Below are 20,935 nucleotides of genomic sequence, written 5' to 3' on the forward strand. Positions count from 1 at the left end.
AAGACAAAAGAACTATAGTATTTCTAAAGTAAGCTTTCTGAATGTGAGGTGGATTCTCAGACGAAAACAAAGTATATCTGATGTGATATAAACAGAATATAGGAAAGCATCACTGAAGGTGAATTTGGCTGAAAGGAAAATAGCAAAGCCGTTCTGAAGCAAGCCCCAGACAGAGAATAAGAGATCAAAAAGTTGAGTACATGATTTGGGGGATTCTTATTATACAGTGGTTATAATGAGCATGACCCGGAGCACCTGGGTGGGTCAGTCAGTTAAGCGTCTAACTCTTGATTTCAGGTCAGGTCCTGATCTCAGGGTCCTGGGATCAAGCCCCAAGTCGGGCTTCAGGCTCAGCAGGGAGTCTGCTTCAGGATTCTCTCTCCCCCTTTGCCCTTCCCTCCGCTCGCTCGCACATGCGCTCTCTCTCTCTCTCTCTCTCTCTAAAATAAATAGTCAAAAAATACTACCAATAATGCGCATCACTCACCTGATACTATCATCTGTACAACTTTAACAAGAAGATTAGCAAAAATCATAGTTTTGTTGAAGCAAGTTGGGCTTCTGAAGTGAACATTTTTGTATTTTGCAAATTAGTGTTCCGCCTAACTTCTGCTTCCTCTTACCACTCTTGTTAACACATTCAGGGAATACGGCAACTCAAGCATCGCGTTCTCTTGATTTTTATGTCTGTATGCATGAGGAAAACATATTCCTTCTATCTGAGAAAAAAATGAGTGTGGTTGAGCCACCTCTAGAAAAAGGAAAATGCCTGAAAGTTAAGGAAAAAAATATGTTTTGCAAAAGAAAAAGGGAGAGAGGGAGAATATGAGCAACTGATGAAGTCAAGCTAGAAAATGCTTAATTTAAGTGAGAAACTAATGTATTACTTCTTTTTCCACTGAAGATAAATTAAGCAGTTGGGACAGCAGAGTTGCAGATTTAGGCAAAGAGTAGGCATTCTAACAAGCGGCTTGTCTGTGATGATTCCTGTCCGAACACCCAGTCCTCCATTGTTCTTCTTGGATACACTGAGGTACTTCATCTGCCTCTTTCCCATCAGTGTCAGTTTCGGTTTGCACACAGGAGAATCCTGAGCAATTTGTTTTAGGAATATCTATGGAGAAAGGAGTTAGTAAGATCTGAGAAAAATAAAAAGAAGTGAATTGCATGACAGAGTAGAGAATTGAGAGTTTTGCAATTGCAGCCTGAGTTTCCTATCATATTGTTTTCAAAATTAAAATTCCAAGTTATGGACCATGATCCTTGGGTTATCCCATGGCTATGAAGTGGTTGGAGTGAGAAGCAGAGGATACAGCAGGGACAGGTGACTTGCAAGGTAGACCTGGTAGTAAGTTCGTATTAGTAAGAAAACCCAAGGCATTCTACCACCTCTCTCACTGGCCCTGTTGCTGCCTGCTAACTGACACTGAGCGCCACACCTTCTTCTGAGAGCTTACAACAAGCCTGTGAGGTAGATGCTATTTTCATCTCTGGGTTGCAAGTGTTACAAACCTTAGGCACTGAGGAGTCAAGGCATTTCCCCAAGGCCACACAGCTGGTAAGTGGCAAGCTAGGTGTGAATCCAAACCATCTGATCCTACACGCACACTCTTAACCGCCATGTCAGTATAGCCTCTCGCACAGAGAAATGTTTCCAGAAGGTACAGGATATAGGAATTCGGAACTGCTGATCATTCTCTTATGTATTGTTTTTGGTCTCCTCCCTCTGCTCATGCTGCTTCCTTTGCCTTGGACAGCCTCCATTCATCAGCCCTCTCCTTTGCTTGGATGACTCTGCATCCTTCAGATCTCAGCTCAGGGATCACTTCGCTCAGCAAAGCTTTCCAGAGCTCTCCTCAAGGTAGGCTGGGTCCCTTACCTCACAGACTTCTGTGGGGTGGTACCCTGAATACCTCTATTGCAGCGCTGACTATAGCATCCTGTTACCTTCCTGCCTCATCTTGAAGCCTTGGATGTTGCCTGTGTCTCCTCTTTCCCATTCAGTCACAGTGCACAGGTGATTTGACCTCTTTCATATTTCTAGATCCGTCCCTTCCTCTCTATTCCTGCGATCACTGCCCTAGTTCTCACAGTTCCTCCTGCAGTAGCGTTCCCACAGGTCCCTCTTCCTCTGGTCCTTACACACCTGCCCCATCAAGCCCTGAGCGACGCCTGTGACCCGGGTAAAGACGTGCCCATCCAGCACAGTCTCCCTTGGTAGCTGCCCTTTGCCCCAGCTCTTGACAGATGGCTGCTTTATGCTATCAGCCTTGCATCTGGAGCTCCAGCAATGCTCACTTACTTATTGTTCCAACCTGCGCCCCGCCCCCTGCCCCGCAGCCACTCCTCCCAACAGGCTGTCTCTCGCTTCCGTCCATCTGCTCACACACTGTTGTTCATGTGCACCTGAAATGCCCTGCCTTCCCAGTGGCAGACTCCGGCTGGACCCGCAAGGCGGCTTTGCTGTCCTTTACACCCAGAGACCCTGGTGGCTCCTCCGTCAGATGCACTAACACTTTGCTCGTGAATCACCCTGCACCTCCCTCTTTCAAGGGGCTCACCAGCTGGTTTCCAACCAAGCCTTTACGTTTCTGCCTCCCCCCCCACCAGATGAGAATATTCACCATTATTCACTGCTATATTCACCATTATATCCTCGGTGCCTGGGACATAGTGACTACGTAATAAATGATGAGTGAATTAATGAGTTAGTATACATGTTTAAGTGTCACATATATAAAATACATCTAAATAACATTATTTCCAGCTTTCAGGCCTGATGCCTGACTTATTTCTCCTTCCTCCCCACTCTTCATTAAGCTGTTCCCAGAGCCCATTTATGTGTCCCGTGATCTGAGGGATTATTTACACTGTTTCGGTTGCTTTTTCCTTCTCAGTATTGTCTCAGGTCTCCCCAGGTTCCCCAGGAAGCCTTCCCTGACTGTACAAGATGGACGGGGTCATTGTCCTCCTGTGTGACTGTTGAAATCTGGCACTGAAATTCCTTTGTCCCCAGTCCCCAGCAGATGCCAGCCCCTGAAGGCAGGGATTGAGTCTTGCTCATCTTTGTGGCTCTCTGGTACCTACCACAGGACCAGCACTCGTCTGTGTTAAACAAGTTGACATAACCAAAATATGTAACCTGTTGCATGGTACTTCAGGCCCTTTGTTTAGCTGCATAACAGTTGAGTGAATAAGAAAAGTAATTATTGTGAAGGCCCTGCTTTAATCTCATCTCATAGCCTTCAATTAAGCAAGATCTTCTACAATCAAAATACTAAAGCCCTTGGCAACCTTTGTTAATTTCAATCACAGGTGGTCTTCTGAGGCCAGAATAGATGTGGCCGACGTTCCTATCACTTTTAGAAAAAAATGGCCTGCATTACCATCTGAGGGAAATATAATTATATGTATGGCAAATAATGAGATTAATGAAATTCCTACAATTAAACGAGTCCAGCTTTTCGTATCTTTATTAGGCAAACTTCCACATATTTGTGAGGTCTTTCACATAAATGCTGAAACTGAATTATAATTCCCATAATAACAAAGCGACGAGAGCCCACAAAGCCACTTCAGCCACTTCAAGCCATTCATTTTTAGTGAATGAAGTGCCGACACTTCTCACAAGTGAGTCTCAGGCTGACATCCTCCACACTTTGGATGGATCCTAATGAGCGCCTGTAAACCCGCGGGTTTACCCAATAAGGAATGCACACCACTGAAGCAAGTGAGAGATCGCAACTGCCCAGTGGTCAGGCTGATGTCAAGCTTCCTGACTTCCATTTATTTCATTTTTGATGAAGGATAGTTCTGTTACCTAGATAGTCACATGAAATTTATTCTTATAAACTGCTAGTCAAAACTTCTAGTAAAAATGCAGAGCAAATAATTCATAATTTGAGATAGCAAGAACATAATTCTCGTCTGACTCGTGAATAAAATTAACTTCAGCAATACAAACAGCTCTTCTTTCAAGTTAAAGTAATTTCATTATCAATGCATTGCACCTTGTTGGCCTAATGTGAGATCTTATTTTTCCCATTTACTTATATCCTCTCTACTTGATGATTTGTAATATTCCATTTGAAGGAAATAAAATCACACTTCTTTTGAGGCATGTTAACATTCACTAAATGTTAACTGCACACCTTTTTTTCTTGCCAGTACCCTGCAGGATCCTGGGGCTGCCAGGTAGGCAGCCTCTCAACTCTCCTGGAGCTTATCACCTAACAAAGAAAACACAAAGAACAAAAACATAACAATGACAGCATAGCGAGGCATTATAGCAGAGATACGCATAGATGCAATGGGAAAACAGAAGAAAGGCATCCAAGGCTTGAGGGTGAGAAAGCACAAGGAAGGCTTGCCAGAGGGAGGCTAAGCTGAATTGAGGTTAGCAAGGGAGAAAGAGTAGGGAGGGTATATTAGTCTCCTAGAGCCGCCATAATAAAATACCACGAACTATGTGGCTTAAAACAATAGGAATCTATTTTCTCACTGGTCTGTAAGCTAGAAGTCTGAGATCAAGGTGTCAGCAGGGTTGGCTTTTTCCAGTGACTCTGAGGGAGAAACTGTTCCATGTCCCTCTCCTTGCTTCTGATGGTTTTCAGTGATCCTCAGTGTTCCTTGGTTTGTAGATGCACCTTCCCCCAACCTCTGCTTGTGTCTTCGCGGGACCTCCTCCCCTGTGTGTGTGTCTGTGTCCAAATTTCTTTCTTTTTAGGACACCAGTCACCCACCCTAACCCAGGATGACCTCCTCTTCACTGCCTTGTATCTACAAGGACCCTATTTATAGGTCAGGTCACATTCACAGGTTCCAGGTGGACCTAAATTTTAGGAGACAGTGGTCAACCCAGTATAGAGGGCATGCAAGAAACAGGAAGCAGTATGGATGAAGGTGGAGAGACTTTGACATGTTTGGGCAAGCATAGATCCCTCTTAACGGTTGGATTGAAACACTCAGGATCCTACCAAGTTATGAATCTTCAGAGGTAACAGGAGTCTCATCACAAAGAACCTGTGTGCTAAGTGCAGGAATTTGAATTTCCTCATGGAATGTGTGGGTGTCATTGAAGGATTTTAATTCTGGAAGCTACATGATCATATTTGCATTTTAGAAAAATCTCTCTAGCAGCAGTGTGGAAAACTGAAGAAGGTACAGTTTGGAGGCAGAGAGATTATATAGGAAGTTCTTAAAACAATTCTGGCAAGACATGATAAGTGCCTACACTATACCAGCATAGGGAGACTAAAGAAGAGGTGGTAGATAGAGGAGATATTTAAAAAGAAGGATCTGTAAGACTTGGTGGTTAGTGAGAGGTGAGAAAGGAAAAGAGAGAGGCAAGAGTGGTTTTGAAGTTTCTGGCTCAAGTGAGAAGACAGAGGTAACATTGGCTGAGATAAGAAGAAGGAATATGCTTAGAGGTAAGAGTGGATGAGTTTTTGGACATACCTAATTTGAGGTATCAGTAACACTTCTAAGTGAAGAGCTGCTCTTTTGGAAATTTTGTTAGGTCACCAGTTCTGGCTGGAGATGAATTTGAGATTGATGAATATATAAGTAATTGTGCCCCCAGGTTGAATGCGTGAAGTGAGAAGAGCAGAAGGTCTAGGAAATGCCAACATTTAGGAAATGAACTGAGGAAAAAAGAACCAAAGAGTGGCATTAAGAAGGACTTCTGTAGAGTAAAGAGGAAAACCAAGTGAGCATATCACAGATAAGAGAGCTTCCAGAAGGACAGAGCGCTCCAAATGTCAAATGCTGTGTGCAGAGAAGTCACGATAAGGAGAGAAAGTGTTGATTTTTTTGGGCAAAGTCCAGTCTTCAGTGACTTTAGCAAGGGCAGTGTTGATAGAATGCAGGAATGATGAAGGAAGAATCAAGATGATAATAGATGGGGGAATAGCTGTGCAGGAAGGGGGATATAGGGACTGTAGACTGCTTTTCAAGAAGTTGGACTGTGAAGGAAGCAGAGCTATATAGGAATTAATAGCTGCGTGGGGTTAGGGAAGAGTGTTTCAGTGATGATAGATATTCAACCGTTCTGTGATCCAGCTCAAGGGGGAGAACATGGACTCTACAGAGTGGGCTTGGAACAGGGGTAGTAGCTGGAAAGGAGTACAGATCTCTCTTCCAAGTAAGGTTGTCTACTGAGGACATGTTCTTAGAGGAATTGAGGGATCTCTCGCACAAATGCCACCATGAACTTTTTGTTAATATGAATAAAAATCTTTTCCTTCACGCTCCATGTATGGGCACTTTTTGCTGCCCACTTCTCCCAAGTCCCCATGCTTTTATAACAACACTCCCATTTCTTCTTGGGGAATTGATTTTTCCCCTTTTCATGCAGCCTTAGTAGAACTATCAGTTAGGGTGCCCTGCCCTCTCCTATATAAGGACTCATTGGGTCTCTCTCTGAGGACTTTGAATCTGGAGGCTTTAACTGATACAGGTGTTTGGGGGGGTAATTAGAGTTCTTTATCCCTGATGAGGGGTATACCCTGGTTTCTACCGTCTTCTGAACCTACCTTTGTAGCCTTCCTTTTAATTCTATGACTTCCCCATAATCTTGGATAGGCTCTAGTGTCTAAGACTCTGGAGCCACACAGCTTGGGTTTGGGTTTTCTAGGAAATAAATGAGCCCCATGCTTAGAACAGTGGCTACTCAGAGTAAATGAGATAGGTGTTTGTTATTGTTACTCCAACAAAGTTCTCTTCTCTATAAGTTAGCCAGGATCATTTGTTGCTTTGTGCTACCAAGGAATCCTAATGGATACCTCCTTTATTCCAAATGAGTAACATTTTGTTATACCAAACTTGAAAATGAGATATAATGAATAATTCCATAGGGATTGGCCATTTACAGTGGTTTGAAGAGAGAAGGAAAATTGAATATATTATAGTTGTGGTGAATGGATGAAAGTTCTCATTTAAGAATCAAATAAAGAAGATTAACAAGAGACCTTAAAGGCACTTATGATTGCTCGGCAATGGCTGTTGATAGAAGTGAGGTGGCTATGATGGTTTCTTTCTAAGTTCTCTTAAGACCGTGGAAAATGCAGTAATCAGGTTTAGAGTCTCATGTCACTTATGTCTCTTAGAAGTTAATTTTTCTCATAGAGCCTCAGTTTTCTCACTCTGAAAATACTCCCTGCTGTCAGACACTGAGTTCCAGGAGAGTTGTTACATAACGATATTGCTGCAATAGATAACTGATAAGGTGGATTATAAAGCTGTGGGATTAGGTATGATAACCCAGGGAGGAAAGATGGTAGAAAAGGCCAAGGAGTAAATCTGCTGAACTCTGGCATTCCGAGTTGAGGACAAAATGTTACCCAAGATGGACAAGACAGAAAGAAAAAACAAAAACAAAAACAAATAGACTGTGGGTCATGAAGGCCATGAAAATCATGTGTTTCAAAGAAGAAAGAGGCATGTGTTGAATATGGCTAAGAAGTCAAGTAAGATAAAAGCAGAGTCTTTTGGATCCATCCACCTCAAGGTTACCAATGATCACAGTATGACACTGGGTGGAATCCAGTGATGAAGGTTGGGTTTTATGAGTTAAATAATGGGCAACTGGTGACAAGATGATATATCCTGGGGCCTCAGACACCCAAGGACAGACGATGGAAAAAAGGAATTTGGAATGACTAAGATGTCCACATCAGGTGGCTTGGGAGTCGATGGACAGGGCAGACGTGCCAGTCTCCTGCAGACAAGTAATCTGAGAGTCAGTATTGTTGACTGACTCTACAAGGTTTCATGATAAAGGGGGCAAAGCTAAGCAGTAGATCTGATTAGGGGAGTGATAATAGGTAGGCAGCCACATGGAATGACATCTGGGTCAGCACAAGCAAAGCACAAGTGATTCTGAAGCAGAAAGGAGTTCACTACTGCTTTCTCTGGGGGTCCTGGCCCCCCACTCTGGCCTGTCCAGTTTGTAAAGTGCAGACTGACCTGTGGTGATGAGTGTTCTGCTCTTGCAGGTCTCGCCTGCCTCCCCCTAGGATCATCTTGCCCCTCACCCAGACAGAGCACCCACAAGGGCAGAATCTGCCACTTCTCCCAGGGGTTTAGCTCACAAATAAAGGGAACACTGGCCACCCTGGTCACCATTTGGGCTGCGATCTAAAATTCTTGAACCATTCTTAGAACCCAGCTTTGGCCTCAGAAGCCACTGTGATGGAGAAGGGACTCTTCTGAGGCCACAATACCCCCACTAAGTTTAATGGTTCTAGGAGAAGAAATTTTGTTTGTTTGAGCTGAAGGCCCCTCCCAAGATACGTAAGAAGCTTATGTATTAGAATGAATTTTTGAACAGAAAAAAAAAAAAGACATTAAAAATTGTTACAATGGAAAATTTTTATATTTAGGTCCATCTAAACAAGCATATTTGACACATATCCTTACGAGCTATCATTTCATAAAAATATTTTCCCTATCCCCCACCATGGGAATTTTTTTTTTTTTTTTTGAGAGAGAGAGAGAAAGCGCATGTGCACAGGTCCGGTGGCAGGGGGCAGGAGGGGCATAGAGAGGAAGAGAGAGAATCCATGCTCGATCCCATGACCCCAAGACCATGAGCCAGAGTCAAGAGTTGATGTTTAACTGACTGAGCCACCCAGGCACCCCCACCATGGGAATATTAATTATGGGCTCCATCTAGAGCTGCAGGAGCCCATCTTCTGCTGGATTTTCAGTGGGAGAGCTCTACCCAGCCAACATGCCCACTCCACAAATGAGGGTAGGAGAAATGATACCTTCACCTTTGAACTGCCATCATGGGAGTAATAGGGAAGAGGCTAGAAAACACTGCACTATGTCAGTATGCCTGACAATAATTTGTAACTTTTTTCCTCATTTCTTTACACTTTGCAGTACACTCACATTATCTTTTAATGCATTTATGTTTCTTTGCTTTTATCCTTAGAGACTTTAGGGTGGGTGAAGGGAGAATATATTTCTCATGAGTAACAGATTACTGTGATTTCTGTAGAGGAACATAAGAGAGATGTCTAGCTTTTAAAAGAAATTAACTGCCATTGGGTGCCTGGGTGGCTCAGTCGGTTAAGTGTCTGCCTTTGGCTCAGGTCATGATCCCAGGGTCCTGGGACCGAGTACCGAGTTGGGCTCCCTGCTCAGCAGGGAGTCTGCTTCTCCCTCTGCCCTTCCTCCCACTTGTTCTCTCAGTCTCTCCCTCACTCTCTCTCTCTCAAATAAATAAATAAAATCTTTAAAAAAAATTAGCTGCCATTTACACTAGCACCCCAAATAAGTGAAATGCTTAAGTATAAAACTAACAAAATATATACAAGATCTATATGTAGAAAACTAATAACTTGGTGAACAAAAGCAAAGAACTAAATAAATGGAGAGGTATTCCATATTCATGGATAGGAAGTCTCAACATTGTCAAGTTGTCAGTTCTCAATTTGATCTAAAGATTCAATGCAATCCCAATCAAAATCCCAGCAAGTTATTTTGGTATCGACAAACTCATTCTAAAGTTTATATGGAGAGGCAAAAGACCTAGAATAGCCAACATAGTTTTGAAGGAGAACAAAGTTGGAGGACTAACTCTATCCAAATTCAAGACTTTCTATAAAGCTATAGTAATCAAGACAGTCTGATATTGGGGAAAGAATAGACAAGTAGATCAATGAGAAATTGTTGTCAGAGTCTAGCAGTAGGCCCACAAATATAGTCAGCTGATCTTTGACAAAAAAGCAAAGACAATACAACGGAGCAAAGATAGTCTTTTCAACAAATGGTGCTGGAACAACTGGACATCCACATGCAAAAATTAAAAAAAAAAAAGAAAAGAAAGGAAAATGAATCTATACACAAACCTTACACCCTTTACAAAAATTAACTCAAAATAGGTCATAGACCTAAGTGTTAAATGTAGACTACAAAATCCCTAGAACAAAACCTAGATGACCTTGGGTATAACAATGACATTTTAGATACAACACCAAAGGCATCATCCATGAAAGAATTGATAAGCTGAACCTCATTAAAATTAAAAACTTCTGCTATGCAAAAGATAACGTCAAAGGAATTAGAAGACAAGACACAGACTGATATTTGGTTAACAAGAGACATTATTGCAAATATTTGCAAACATATATCTGATAAAATACTGTTATTCAAAATATACAAAGAACTCTTAAAACTCAACACTAAGAAAACAACCAGAAAAAATGGGCCAAAGAGCTTAACAGACACTTCACTGAAGAAGACATACAGATAGCAAACCAGCTTACAAGAAAATGCTTCACCTTGTATGTCATCAGGAAAATGCAAATTTAGACAAAAATGAGAAACCACCATACACTACTTAGAATGGCTAAAATCCAAAACAATGACAACACTAAATACTGACAAGAATACGGAGAGCAATGGGAACTTATTCATTGCTACTGGGAATGCAAAATGGCACAGCTGCTTTGAAAGACAGTTTTGCATATTTTTACCATATAATCCAGCAGTTGCACTGTTTGGTATTTACCCAAAGGAGTTGAAAATTTATATCCACACAAAAACCTGTACATGGATGTTTATAGAAGTTTTATTCATAATTACCAAAACTTGGAAGAAGCCAAGATGTCTTTCAGTGGGCAAATGGATAAATAAACTATGATACATCCAGACAACAGAGTATTATTAGGTGCTCAGAAGAAATGAAATCCCATGAAAAGTCAGAGAAATTTTAAATCCATATTACTAAGTGAAAGAAACCAATTTGAAAAGGCTACATACTGTAGGATTCTGACTATCTGACATTTTGGGGAAAACAAAATACTGGAAGACAGTAAAAAGATCAGTTATTTTCCAGGAGTTGGTGGGGCAGGGGAGAGGTGAAGAAAGAGATGAACAGGTGCAGCACAGATTTCTAGGGCAGTGAAAATACCCTGTATGATACCATGATGATGGATCTATGTTACTCTACATTTGACCAAACCTACAGAATATACACCACCAAGAATGAACCCTAATACAAACTGTTGTCATTGGGTAATTATGATGTGTCAATTTAGGTTCATCAGTTGTAACAGATGTACCACTCTGGTGGGGAATGTTGATGGTGGGGAGGCTGTGCATGTGTGGGGCAGGGGTACATGGGAAATCTCTGTACCTTCCCCTCGTATTGCTGATGGTTGAATTAATCATATTTCTCAACTCAATGTATGATCACTGCCCTATGAAGGACCCTCTTTGTTTAGTTAATTAAATAATAATTAATTTCTCCTTATCCTTCTACTTCACTTGTATCCCTCTCCTCTTGGGCCATTATGGCCCATCCTTCCATTTTTATAAATTCCTATTAACAGGATATCATATCAGATATACCTATTTCTGTTGTAAGAAATTTTTAAAAAGACACTAACTGCTGATGGCATCTTTTTCATCTAATCTCTTTGCATATATAAATAATAAGGACAAGGAAATCCAAATTCTAGGTAAAATAGAAGTGGCTAGTACAACAGTAATTAATGAAGGGGATCTATAATTAAGAAAGATTCCATTAAATATGCATTAGAATACCATTAGCAAAAGCTACAATAATCGAATTAAAATAAATATTCCAAAAGGGACCTAAAGATCAGGGTATAGACAATTCGCAGAATAAATAAGAGTAAAAGTTGTATAAAATATAATTGTACATGATCATACCTGGTGCATAATAGGTGACCAGTAAATATTTGTGAAGGAATGATGGGCGTGTTCAAAATTCATTATTTAGTATCAAAAACATACTCTGCTATTTTTTATGTGACCCAAGGAAAGATAGTTCTAGGAGTCAAGATAGATCACACTGTTTATCCCTGTTCTACTAACTTAAGCAAGAATTTCCTGGAATTCAATTCTCCTGAGACAGGTAAGGCTCACAGAACTTTCCCTTGAAATTGCCTGCCTGGCCTAGGTTAATTATAGACATTATTCATTATGGAACTGAGAGCGCTACATAAAACTGGTCCACTGCTAAGATCAGTTAGACAGATTGGGGTTTTGTTTTTCCCATTTCTTTGTGAAATGTATCTGCAAATATTAACCAGTCTGATTAGGATCCCAGATTGCATTACAGTGACGGTGTTACAGTTCGTCATTACTGATGATATGGACAAGGAGGCAAACAAAGGTCTGTTTCATTGAGGAAGGTATAAATAACAATCAAGGAAGGGGTTGCACAATCATTTTTTCTGCAGTTCCTCCCGGAGCTGGTAGGAAGGGAGTGAGGAGGAAGGAGGACTGTATTCCGTTCCTCCTGCAAAAATGGATGCAATTATTATCATGTTGTCCGGGGCAGAAAACTGCCAGAGCAAATCTTATCCAGCTGTCAGGGAATCTGTTCTGAGGAAGGAAGAGGAAAGTTATCCTTTAGCCTTTTATCCGTTTTGACTCCTTTTTTTCTACTGATTCCAAGATACTCAAATACAACCAGAGGTCAAAGAATGTGCTAATTCCCTCTAGCATTAAGTGGCTGCTGGCTCTAGGCAGGTTGTTATTATTTTGTTATTGATTATAATATCTTGAATAGTAAAATGTAGACATCATTGGTAAAAATTTAAAATTAGATATCCAGCTTCTGTTCTATTACTCAAATCAGAGGGCCAACCCTAGCTTGTACTCAAGCTCTCTTCTTAGACAAGCACTGTTTTACTCTTAGATTAGTTGCCAGTTGCCTTCCACCCCCACCCCTGTAGCCCCATGTGGGGCTGCACACACCACACACTGCACATGCATGCGTGTGCACACACGCATGCACACAGTTTGCCTGGTCTCTTACTGGGAAATGTAGAAGTCTCCAGGACATGGTACTTGCCAAAGAGGCTACAGCTCCTGTGGCCACATCTATAGCTCCCATCCAAGGTCCATGACCTTCTGGAGATTTAAATCTCAATTTGTAGTGACTATTGGACTAATGCTATAATTGGGATTATCCATTAACTTGAGTTTAGGACTTGGGAACAAATTTACTAAATTTGCAGATGAAATAAACTGAGTAAAATTGCCATGTAATGGATTTACCAAATCTTTTTTAAAGTAAGAAAAATAGGGGCACCTGGGTGCCTCAGTCGGTTAAGCATCTGCCTTCGGCTCAGTCACGATCCCAGGGTCCTGGGATCGAGCCCCATGTTGGCTCCCTGCTCAGCAGGGAGCCTGCTTCTCTCTCTCCCTCTGCTGCCCCTCCCCCCCCACCGCTTGTTCTCTCTCTCTCTCTGTCAATTAAATAAATAAAATCTTTTTTAAAAAATTAAAAAAATAAATGACCTACCAAAAAACTGTGATTCCCTCCCTCTTTCTTGTTTTCATCATTTCTAAAGCTCTGTTTGTTAAGATTTTGTGCTAGGCACCAGAGACTCAAGCTCAACATGGTTCTCTCTTATACGGAGCTCTAAGTTAATCTCCCTGTTTTTCTATCTGTGGCTCACTATGGTTATCAGTTTGGTAGATTTTAGTCAGCATTTTTTAAATGGAATGGAAGAGAAAATATTAGAAGATAAGTATTGTTTTTAGTAACATTTTATTTTAGTGGACTAAACATTTGGATATGAATGTGTGTACTGGGTTGTGATATAATTTTTTATATATTGGATTGTGTCCAAAAAGCTTAAATCCACTGGTATAAGTGATATATTTGCAGAAAAAAATTTGTGATATCCTAAATATTCCACTGAAGCAAAATTCCCATTAGCCACAATTATTTTAAAATAATTAGAAACATTAAAAAATAATAATAATTAGAAACATTACATCAAAAGGTACCCAACAAAATCAGGGGAAATGGAAGTTTGAGTTGAATACCCCCAAAATAATTGAGAATGTGAAAAAAATATTTCATTTTTATAAATCTTAAAATTGTAAGTGCTATCATTATCCATGACCACCATAATGGTATGTATGACTGACCATAAAACTGAAAGAAAATTCCTTATGGGGCTAGCAGAGATGTATGCATTGTGGTACATTATAACCTACCTCGACACCCAGCACCAGCAACTGCCATTTTGTGACTACAGCCTTCCCCTTTCCATCCACTTCCTGAAGTCTTCTATTAAAAACAATTTTTACAGCCTTTCCACCAATATTCAGGCCCAGGCTCCAGGTCCTTGTTTTTTCCATCATCCTCCCTAACCAGTAAGAGTCCAAGTCCTGGTAATTCTTCCCTCAGAAGATGTGCTATATCCATGTTTTTCTCTTTCTACTTCTGTTCTCACTGCTTGTCCAGGCTATTGTTTTAACCACTTATCCATCTTCTATACTCCTCTCCCCCTAATATATCCCATATTTCCCACGTACTGCCAACTGGTCTTTGTGCTGCCATTCCTATCCTATGCACTTCATTCCTTGTCCTAGCATTTCTGTGAGCTGAAAGAATTGGAACTCTGAAGTCAGTGGGATTGCTTATTAGCTATTGACTTTGGGTAAGTTAATTAAATTTCCTGAGCTTCATCAGCTATAAAACGTGGGTTAAATGTAGGGCGCCTGGGTGGCTCAGTCAGTTCAGCGTCTGCCTTCGGCTCAGGTCATGATCCTGGGGTCCCGGGATCGAGCCCCGCATCGGGCTCCCTGCTCAGTGGGGAGACTGCTTCTTCCTCTGCCTCTCACCCGCTCATGGTCTCTCTCTCACTCTCGCTCTCACTCTCTCTCAAATAAATAAATAAAATCTTAAGATTTTATTTATTTATTTGAGAGAGAGAGAATGAGAGATAGAGAGCATGAGAGGGAAGAGGGTCAGAGGGAGACACAGTCTCCCCGCCGAGCAGGGAGCCCGATGCGGGACTCGATCCCGGGACTCCAGGATCATGACCTGAGCCGAAGGCAGTCGCTTAACCGACTGAGCCACCCAGGCGCCCATAAATAAAATCTTAAAAAAAAAAAAAAAAAACCATACTATTTTTTAAAAAGTAGTGAGTTAAATGAGTACTACCTCACAAGATTATTGTGGGTTTTAAATGAGATAATGCTTATGAAGCCTTTAGGACATCAGAAAACCTGGAGCAAAGTAAGTGCTCAATAAAATACATTTCCACATCAATAACACATCACTAACCTATATGATGGAGTGTACACTCTTCAAGATAATAGTTCAGCTTTCCTCAGTCTGACATATTGTATTCATAATATTAATCAAATCCTCTTGATTCACAGCCTGACCACTGTACCTATCCCTGAGCATTGCAGCCTCTGTAATGTTTGCCTTCTCCCTCAGTTGCCACTTCTGCAATGCACACATCTTTTTTAGCTGCACCTAGTTCCACCTTCTGCATTGTACTTCATGTTTTGTTTCATTCACTTGGCCCTTAGCAATATACGTGATTAGTTATTATTTCTCCTGTGTATATTATGCATGAGATTTGTAGGAGGGATGCCATGGTAAGCAAACATCTAAAAATGCCAAATATGGTGAAATACATACAGGAAAAACAAAGTCTTTGCAAGAATAAGAAAAGATAAACCATTTGTATTCCTAAAGCCAGTGAGATACTACATTTTCTGGCAATTTGGGTAAGTTATTTGATTCTAGTTAACTGACCTTTGTTTCCTTAGCATAAAAGCAAATTACAGGGAGACTTATCTCGTCACCAGATTTTATATAGATCTCAGAAGTCATCAGTGTTAATCTACCTTCTTCGTCCCTGGGGAGAAGCTGAACTATTAGATACACCAGATAGGGAGAAGCCCTTTTCTCTGTATTTCTCCCACTGTTTTGTCCTTTTTATGGTGAATAAGTTTACCACCTCCCCTTCTTCACTTCCTTTAGCTTTTTAACATCACTATCTGTTCTATTTTGGTAATTTTAAAATGATAATCAACAAATCTTGTGAAATATGTTCTGATACTCAAGATGACTAAGAGAACGAACAAATGCTCAAGATTTCCATGCTATTGATTAAATGTATCTGACAGTTCTAAAACTATTTTAAGCAAAAGTATTCCTGTAGTTCCTCAAATATTTGTTTAAAGCTTCATGCAGTGGAACCCTGCTGCTACAGAAAAATATTCCTTTCTTTCCAGAAACATTTTTGAGCACCAGTTATGTATCAAACCACATAGCAAGAGACTGGATTCTTTTGTAGCACCTAATAGTTTCCTTGAGGATAAATGGGAATCCCTATTGTACAATCTGTTGTTTTTTCTAATACTTGAGTAGGCTTGAAGAACTGCATTTTGCCCTGAGTAGGAGAATATGGTTTTAAATAATGGGTATCTTAACCTTAATCCAACCAAAATGTCATTCAGGTATAATCACCTCTTATATCCTGCCTGCTCTAATGAACAATTTCTTTTTTTTTTTTTTAAGATTTTATTTATTTGACAGAGAGAGACATGGTGAGAGAGGGAACACAAGCAGGAAGAGTGGGAGAGAGAGAAGCAGGCTTCCCGCGGAGCAGGGAGCCCGATGCGGGGCTCGATCCCAGGATCCTGGGATCATGACCTGAGCCAAAGGCAGACGCTTAATGACTGAGCCACCCAGGTGCCCTCTAATGAATAATTTCTGTAATAAATTTCATAGCTGGGGAATTAAGCCTTAGAAATCATTCATTATAAGAAGAGTGAACAAACTATAGTAGGTTTTTGGAAGAGGGAGGAGAAGACCAAGAAGATGAGGTTGTATAGGGGTGGATGGACATTTTAACACAGACCTAGTTCCAGAAAGGCGCCCTGAAAAAGTTTAGTGGTATACAGTATTGAGGTGATTTGCTCTTTAATAACTGCTTCACACATTCAAAATGCTAGCCCCCTGAAAAGAATTCATTATTGCTCAGTTGAATTGTTAACCACATTTGTAGAGAATATCCAGTGGGACCGTTGCCAATAGGGAGCACGAGAGCAGGAACCACCCACAGTGGTCATCTTTGAAAAACATAATTTGTGCCAGAGTATTAAATACTGTTTGAAAAATCAGAAGTTTTCCCCTCAGGGAACCAGTGATTAACTTAGAAATGTTCAGAGATCCCTCTGGGTGGGAATAAATCCCACCATCCCACCTTTCATGAACCTTCAAAGCCATGTATATCAAGCATACCTCAAGATCATATGTGCAGGGCGCCCGGGTGGCTCAGTTGGTTGGGCGACTGCCTTCGGCTCAGGTCATGATCCTGGAGTCCCGGGATCGAGTCCCACATCGGGCTCCCTGCTCGGCGGGGAGTCTGCTTCTCCCTCTGACCCTCCCCCCTCTCGTGTGCTCTCTCTGTCTCTGTCTCTCTCTCATTCTCACTCTCTCAAAATAAATAAATAAATCTTTAAAAAAAAAAGAAAAGATCATACGTGCAGCTCCTTCTTCTCCTTCCAACTGATATTTTTAAATGTTGCCTTATAATCATTCAAGAGCTTTTATAAAATTTTACTTTTTAGAAAAATTTCATAGCTGATTGCTCAAGAGAGGTATAAAATATTCAACAACAGGCTCTCTGGGAGAAAAACATCCAGATTTGCAGTTTGCCAATTTCTGTGGTGTAAATATTCCCTCCATGGCCAATTTCAGGCTACCTATGTGATGATGTTTATGATAACAGAGTAGGAAAGAGATGAACACAACCAGTTGTGTGGGCCAGCTCCAGCACACTTGGGCTATAAGCCTACAATTTCCATCGTTCACTGCTCATGCACCTTAGTAATGGCTCCAGAATTTTTATGTAGAAGGGAATTGCAGGACCAACGTAATTAGAAATGGAGGTTGCATATTAAGTGCACTATTTTTATTGGATTATATGTTTTTTGGGAGTGACTTGGAGACAGAGAGACGGCAGTGGTAAGAGTGGCTGAAGCTCCCCTTGCATGCCATTCACCCATCCTCCACACAGCCACCCATTAGAATCTAGTCCAGCTTTGTTTCCTGTTTTGAGTCGTCTTGGTGGTCTCCCCCAACATTCTCCTAATCACTGATTTGAAATCTTGGGATCATCCTTGATTTTTTTTCCTAGCCTGGCTTCCTATATGCCACCCATCACTAGACACTCTAATACCACCTCAGCCATAGTTTTCATAATCTCTTTTTTTTTTTCTTCTCAGTTCAAGTTTAATAGAAACAACACAAGACAAAAAGTGATGCCCTGCTACTGTACATAACAGCTGGCCTGCCCCATAACAGCTCAGGCCGTTCTCTCCAGAGGAAGGAAGGCTGGCCTCCCCAACCCCTGCAGGAAAGGCCTGTCCTGTCCCCATACCACATCTGCACAGAGTCTAAAGTCTTATGTTCTAAGCATGACAACGTTACAAAAGAGATTTTGTTTTCATGGCCACCCACTGCAGCCCAGCCCTAAAACGACCCGGCGCTCACTTCTGCTTAGAGAAATATTCTTTGCTCTTCTGGACATCAGGCTTGATGGTATCACTGCCAGGATTCCAGCCAGCTGGGCACACTTCCCCGCGCTTGTCAGGAAACTGGAAGGCCTGAACCAGTTGCAGAGTCATCCACAGAGCGGCCGACGGGAAGGTCATTTACCGTGATCTGCCTAAGGATACCTTTATCATCAATGATAAAGAGGCCCCTGAACGAGATGCCTTTATCAGCCTTTAAGACTCCATAGTCCTGAGCAATGGTACGCTTGGGGTCTGATACCAAGGGAATGTTCATGGGTCCCAGTCCTCCTTGTTTCTTGGGTGTGTTGAAGCATGCCAGGTGACAGAAATGAGAATCCACAGAAGCGCCAATCACTTGACAGTTGAGTTTCTTAAATTCTTCTGCCCTGTCACTGAAAGCAGTGATCTCCGTGGGCACACAAAGGTGAAGTCAAGAGGGTAAAAGGAAGAACACAATGCATTTTCCTTTGTAGTCAGATAGGCTGAGGTCTTTGAACTGGCCATCTGGCATAACAGCCGTGGCTTTGAAGTTGGGGGCAGGATGCCCAATTGTGGCATTTCCTGAAGACATCTTGCTATCGGCAGCTCTGAGAACAAAAACGCCGAAGACAAGGCAGGAAGAAGACGCCCCCCCTTTTTCTTTATATTTATTCTAACAACATTGATAGATTCCTCCTTACCTCTTACGTAGCAGTAGCCTCATAATTGACCTCCCCACCTGTGGACTCTTCCCTGCTGGTTGGTACAAATTAAAATCTGCTTCCTTTATAAACTTCCTAATTGCTTCCGTGGCCTGTTGGAAATCATATAGTAACTTCCTACTGCCTACCAAAAAGCCCAGATCTGTTAACAATGCCATTAAGACTTTCCAGTCTCAGCCAACCTAACATCTCAGCTTTTGGCTCCCCACAGCCACTTGTATGTAACTTCATACCACTATCAGTTGTTTCACGAAGAGCATCCAAATTGACAAGTCAGGCACATCCAGGTGTGTACTAGCTGGGAACTATTTTCACTGATACCCCTGCTTAGGAGTACTCGGTGTTTACACTTCCAGCACAGCCCCCACCCTCCCTGAATGAATGGTATAGTCTCCCCACGTCTGCACCTTTCTCTTTGTTTCTCTGAATTCCTTCCCCCTGTACAGCTCAGAGATTCCCAGGCATTCAAGGTCAAAGCATGGAGGACTTACAGACATTAAAAAACAGAGAAGATAATACTTCTTAGAGCCAGAAGTAGAAAAGAAATAACTGTGGCATCTAAATGGCTTAAACCAGATACCAGAGACTGACTGGGGCCCAGATAGGAAAGAATGTCAAGGACCAATGAGAAGCAGTGATAAGCAACTCCTAGAAAAGGCATGTTAATGTTCTTGAAGCATAGCCATCACGTGCCTCTCTAGGTCAGGGTGATTGTTGACCTTCTAAAGCTGGTTAAGTACTCACTCTAAAGCAGCAACATACAGGACTGCCTCAGCAGAGCAAGCTTAACCCCAGATTTCTTCCCACATACCTTGTGGAGTCTAATTATATACTTGGAACTCATGCAGAACTGGGTTAGGCAAAGAGCAGGTGTAATATCTGAAAACTGAGAGAGAACATTGAGATAAAACAAGATCTAGAAGTGCAGCTTCAGCCTTCCCACTTTTTGCACTGTGAATATTCTTAGCAAGGGGAAACTCAAGAGATTTAACACAGATTATAAAATGTGAAACCTTGGGGCTTTGGGGTCCGATTTGGTAGGAATCTTGTTTCTCCGTTCTTTTCTTTACATTTTTTGCTACATTCTACACCATTGAATAAGACCACATTTACAAGGTTTTAAAAATACAAAAGAATAAAGTTTTAAAAATCACCCATAATCTCACCATAAATCAGACCCATATATTTTAGTATATTTCCTTCTGATATTTTTTCTACATAAATATTTTCTGCATATTAGATACATATTTCTTGTTGCCTATATCTATAGCATCATAATTTGTTGATACAATTGATCAACAATTAGAGAAAAATGAGGAATTATAAAAACAATACATATATTCTTAAGATTTTTCTTCCAACTTAAAACATTTGAATTTGCATCATTCCCTAGCCTTTGGACACAGGGCAGATATTTTCTTTGAGGATGGAACCACTGGTTGGATTTTTTTATCCTCTTTCTTACATAAATTCATAATGGACCCTCAGTATTTTTCTACTTCAGTTTTTACAGTGAAGCAAAATATCCCTAATTGAGAATAAGAATGTTAAGTGTTCATAATTACTTTCCTCTTTTACAGCTATGTCACTCCTAACTCGATAGCTACATTTTTTAGCAACCCACCTTTGTCAGGTTTTTATCAAACCATTAAACTTAGTTTCAAAGAAACAAAAACACATTTGCACTCTAGTTTCACCCATTTTTTAATGGAATATAGTCAAATTATGTGGTGACAAGAACAAAGACAAATGGTATGAACAAGTTCAAGAAGAGCCACTGACTCTCAGTTTTCATGCAGCATGAGTAACAGGAGCAGAACCAGGCAGGCTCACCAGCTGCCAAGGTTCCATGAGTCATGAGCTCCATCAGTAAATCTTATCCTGGGAGTAGAAAGCTCATCAACTAGGTGGAG

General features: G+C 41.1%; 1 protein-coding gene and 1 pseudogene across 3 annotated transcripts in view; one reads left to right on the forward strand and one right to left on the reverse strand.

Moving 5' to 3' along the window:
* Window positions 1–20,935, forward strand: part of GPRIN3 (GPRIN family member 3) — a 61,150-nt gene that overhangs the window by 22,373 nt on the left and 17,842 nt on the right. The gene's annotated exons all lie outside the window — the stretch shown is intronic.
* LOC114220093 (peroxiredoxin-1 pseudogene) lies at window positions 18,245–18,892 on the reverse strand (annotated as a pseudogene).

The sequence above is a fragment of the Eumetopias jubatus genome, unplaced genomic scaffold, assembly GCF_037043125.1.
Source record: "Eumetopias jubatus isolate StellerSeaLion01/CBP00866 unplaced genomic scaffold, mEumJub1_p1.0 scaffold_2, whole genome shotgun sequence".
In the NCBI taxonomy this organism is placed as follows: Eukaryota; Metazoa; Chordata; class Mammalia; order Carnivora; family Otariidae; genus Eumetopias; species Eumetopias jubatus.